The sequence below is a fragment of the Aegilops tauschii genome, chromosome 5 (genome assembly GCF_002575655.3).
Source record: "Aegilops tauschii subsp. strangulata cultivar AL8/78 chromosome 5, Aet v6.0, whole genome shotgun sequence".
NCBI lineage: Eukaryota > Viridiplantae > Streptophyta > Magnoliopsida > Poales > Poaceae > Aegilops > Aegilops tauschii.
The window spans coordinates 134,416,614-134,421,812 of NC_053039.3; the positions used below are offsets into that span (position 1 = coordinate 134,416,614).

The 5,199-nt window shown below is 41.3% G+C and overlaps 1 long non-coding RNA gene across 1 annotated transcript; it reads left to right on the top strand.

Moving 5' to 3' along the window:
- The first annotated feature begins 350 nt into the window (after positions 1-350).
- LOC109759204 (uncharacterized) lies at positions 351-4,747 on the top strand. Its single transcript, XR_002232022.4, has 6 exons — positions 351-715; positions 819-882; positions 1,512-1,909; positions 2,719-2,798; positions 3,672-4,536; positions 4,652-4,747. It is a non-coding gene; the product is annotated as an uncharacterized lncRNA (long non-coding RNA).
- The last annotated feature ends 452 nt before the right edge of the window (positions 4,748-5,199 follow it).

Sequence of the window (5,199 nt, forward strand, 5' to 3'; positions counted from 1 at the left end):
ATGCAAGCAGTCATAATAAGAGTCAACTACTTTCTCCACTCGGTTTTCTTGCATGCATTTAGGGTATTAATGATCTCAGTAAACGAAAAGAAAATGTAACTTCAAAGCAGACATTAAATTTTACATTGGTACCTGTAATTTGAGTTTGTGGCTTTATATATAAAAATAAGGGGGTAGCAATGATCTCATAATAAATTTTCACTACAACAAAAACCCTACTATAGCAACGCATAAGTAGCAACGAACAAAGAACAAGCGTTGGGTTAAACAAACTTCTCACCTCCCCACGAAAGGCCAACCTCCTGTAACCCACCTCCACCTTATTATGCGCACCCCTCCGTGAAAATATCAGCGATCCAACCAATAAAAAAAAAATCCCCACCACCTCTCTTTCCTGATTCACATCTCTCACCCGTGCTGCATGTCAACGATAACAATGCTGCCGCCACCATCTCCGATAACGCGCGGCTACACTTTCACCGCCCCTCGCTGGCCCAGATTCCCCTCGCCGGACCAGCTTCCTCTCCTCCAGCGCGACGTCCTTCGCGCCCTTGCACGCACCCCCACGGCAATCCTAGGTGCCACGGGTCGTCGGCGCTCCTGCGCCTCCGGTTTGTCGGTCCACTAACCCCGCGTCTTCGAATGCGCGGCTGCGGGCTGGCGCTCCACGACACTACTCCGCCTCAGCGACCTCTACTCCGACGTCTATGGTTCAGTAAGGCATTTCTACCCTCTGTTGTTACCCTTTCTGTCCTTCGCTGTCGTGGAGTCGTGGTTCGCGACTGGATACACTAACAACCGCAGCTACTCTGTCCCAGGTAGGCTGCCATGGTTGCCTACAGCTTACTCGACAACTCACCAAGACTCATCTCCCCCAAGAAGGTGATTGTTATCTTATCCCCAACAATCAGTTCCCTGTAATTTAAAAACACGGTGGCTTCTATAATTCCATCGGTATTTGGTGCCCCAACTTCTGCACTATTCCACTTGTTCCATGGATGGACCAATTAGGTACTAGATTGGAGCATGTCTGTCCCCTTACAATTCAATTGGTCCATGAATAGTGGTACTGATGTACTTATGTCATGGCTAGTGATCCTTCTTTTCTTTTCAGGAAACCAGTTCCTCTAATTTTTCATGCATGTTCTTGCTGTTGACCCTCTGTTTTAGTTGTGCAGACTGCAGACCACAATTGTGTTTGCACGTATGCTAACCATATGTACTTCTCTAGATGTCTATTGTACTCTAGAGTGCCAAATTATACTGCAGAACAAACTGTTTTTAGATGATTATTCACTAGTCTTGTTTAGATATCAATACTTGCATCATAGATGCTTGTTAGGAGAGAATTTAGTTTCCATGGAAACAGGGGTGCTTGCGCATTATTTCTTCAATCCTTTGACAGTGATTCTTATATCAGAAGAATGCATCACCACGAAAATGCTTTGATCTTTTATTCTCCACTAGTATGTGAATTTTAAGCTGCTACTTAGTGAACTATGGTCTTGCAGGTTTACAGAAAATATCAAAGATTCAAAGATACAAAGCGCCTAGTCCCCTTTGAACCTCTGCGGCTCTGCCTAGCGCATATCCCCTGCATTGTTTCCCTATTGTCTTGTGCCATCCCCAGTTCTAGGCGTCCATCATCAATGATCTCCCCTCACTAGATAAGAATTTCGATTAGTAATCAACAATGCAGGGGCAGGGGTGGTGTCTCCTCAATGGGCCAAAAAATCGAAGGTTTGATGGCAGCTCGCTGACACACAGTGGCAGTGCAGCGACTCTCAGATGCACAAGGGCGTCGCAGCGACTCCCAGACGTACAGTGGTTGTGCGGCCACCCCAGATGCATAATGGCGGCGCGGCGACTCCCAGATGCAGAGCAGCAGAACGGCGGCTCTATAGTGATGGTACGTATTGTAGCATGGCCGATTAGCCATTTGCCTCGTCCCATCCAATCCAGTCCCATAGCTTAGTCACGTAAGCTGATTTTCTTTTCATAGTTCTAATTTCACATTGGTTCATCTCTGATTACTGGTTGGCACTTATTGTAGTTTTTTTGGCTCTATGGGCTCATGTTTCTTGTATTTGTATTGATTAAATTTCCTTAGATGAGCTTTGCCTTATTCCTACGGTATAATGCAAGATACAGCAGCTAGAAGTTAAACGGATATTTCTAGGTGTAGTTGCAGCTATTTGTTTTGTCATATTACTAGGTGTAGTTGCGGCCATTTGTTTCGTACTACTATAGTTGTTCTGCGAAGGAGGAAAACTTGGATGCCTATACATGTATGAAACTGGCTACACGGTGTTCGACTTTGCGGCATTTTTTTGCTGAAATTGAAATAATTACTATTGAAAAATTACCTTGCCAATTTGGACAGTAATCTTTTACTTGAAATACCGAACCATTTCCCCTAACAAAGTTTATTTGTTAATTAAATGTATTGGCAATACCAACGTCCATCAATTTCTCCGTATTTCAAATTATCTTAGAGAGTTCATATTCAGAGATGAACCATTTGGTTAGATCACTGTATCACTGGCAGCCGATCTACTGTGTGATTTGTAAGTGCATAACTTAAATTAAATTTCTCCGGTCTACCCAAGGTATTGGCTTATGGAGATGACAATCTGTCTACAGAGTAAATTTAATTTCAGTACGCATACATTTGAAATATTGGTGTTTGGTGATCTAAATTACCAATATATATTGTAGAATCTCGGGTTATAGAAACTGGATTGTTCCAGGCAGTGGCGACGCTACATAACGACTACAATGTCAAATGACCACACAAGGTACAAGTTTGTCACTTGTGTTGTACTACATTTAAGTTTAACTTATGTACATATATTCTAAATTTACGGCCGTGACATCAGAACTTATGACACCTAGCGCCTCCATTGGTTCCAAATCAATACTCTGGGCACTAAAAACTACTCCCTCTGATCCGAAATAAGTGTCACAGTTTTGCACTATGGCTAGTTCAACCTTAGTTCAAAACTGAGACACTTTTTATGGATCAGAGGGAGTAGAAGACTACCGGCGCCATGTTGGAATTGCTACGAGGTAGAAAATTTTAATTATAGTTCTATATTGCATCAATTCTTCACTAGTTCAAAATGAAATTTGATTATTAATAACACTCATGAATATTTTTCCTATCTATCATAGGCCTCTCTTTTTTCCCACCTAATTTGTATTAACTCTAACTAAATATAAGACCTTTTTGCAGACGTCTTATATTTGGTTCCAGAGGTAGTACAAAATATCACTTTTCTTGCATGTGAAAAGAGCCATAATGCTTATGTGAGACAAGACTTTTTGTGGCTAGATTAGGTAAAACAATTTATGAAATACTGTATGCGTGCTTTACATTGCCTCGCTTCCTATAAAATAGTCAGCAAGTGGAAACTTAATTATGGAATGAGCTTAGTTAGTTAAGTAAGGTACAATGTCTTTTCAGCTATAGATGTGATACTTTCCAAATCACTAGTCTAGGTTTCTGGTTGGAACATATCACACCATCTTCACTCATGCTATTGCCGACCAATCACATAAGTTTATTTGATATCATTAGATATGTATTGCAGATTTTAAATAATGATGACTGAAAAATGTCTAGCTCTGTGAAATGATACCTAATTATGGTTGTTGTTTCATTACCGCAGGATGCTGCTAATGCAACACTACGATCAGAGACCCTTCGAGAAACTGTGTGTACTGTGTGCGATGCAATAATAGCAATCGTTATTGTATGAAAACCGTCAAAAATGTATAAAACGTTTGCGATGACAGATGCATCAAACACGGTTCAGGTTTTAGTTGCTTGTGCGATGAAGGGCATACAGTTCAGTTCAATTAACTATTTGCGATGAGGAGGAACAAAAGAAACGGGCAGCCATATGAAGGCGTGTGCGATACACAACATACGGTTCACACGGATGAACTGTTTGTGATTAGCCAACACAAAAGAAACAGGCACTGATACATCTCTAACTTATCTATAATTTTTTATTATTCCATGCTATTATATTATCCATCTAGGATGTTTTATATGCATTTATATGATTTTTGGGACTAACCTATTAACCTAGAGCCTAGTGCCAGTTTCTGTTTTTTCCTTTTTTTGAGTATTACAGAAAAAGAAAACCAAACGGAGTCCAATTGACCTGAAATTTCACGGAGATTATTTTCGGACCAGAAGAAGCCCACGGAGTATCGGAGATGGGCCAGAAGAGTCCCGAGGCATCCACGAGGGTGGGGGCGCGCCCTACCCCCTGGTCGTGCCCCCTACCTCGTGGCCGCCTCGGAGACCCCCTGACTTGTTCCCGACACCAACTTCTCCTATATATATCCAACCTTCCAGAACATAACCTAGATCGGGAGTTCCGCCGCCGCAAGCCTCTGTAGCCATCGAAAACCAATCGGGACCCTGTTCCGGCACCCTGCCGGAGAGGGGATCCCTCACCGATGGTCATCTTCATCATCCCAACGCTCTTCATGACGAGGAGTAGTTCACCCTCGGGGCTGAGGGTATGTACCAGTAGCTATGTGTTTGATCTCTCTTTCCTAATAGAAGATGAAGAGAATACTAATGAAAGGGAATAGATTTCCCAATATCCTCCTATTCTTTCTTATGATGAATCAGGTAACGAGGAGGAGCTTTCTATTCAACCAATCTAATTAATAAGGAGCTCCAAAAAGAGGATTAAACCCACACATGATGTGAAGAAGAAAAAGAAAAGACGGAGAAGCAAAGGTAAAAAGGTATCCCTCCCAAATGATGTTTCTCCTATTACTCATTGTGATGATGATAATTGCTATACTATTGGTGCTATCCATATTATTAATGATGAGAGTGATTATGCTTATGATATGAAAAGACCCGAGCTTGGGGATGCTATGTTTGATGAGAATGACATGTTTGAGAATTTATTTGCTGCAATTAATGTTTGTCCCAAGCTTGGGGATGCTATGTTTTATGAAGATGATATGTTTAACCTCCCAAGCTTTGATATGCAAATTTATTATGATGATAGCATGCCTCCTATTTATGATGATTATATTAATGAAAGTGGGTTTGGAGAGGTCATGACTTTATTTAGTAATGATTCCACTATTTTGGAAGAGGTTTCAATTGATTATGATGAGAACAAAGTTGCTACTTATGATGATTATTGTGATGAAACTTATGCT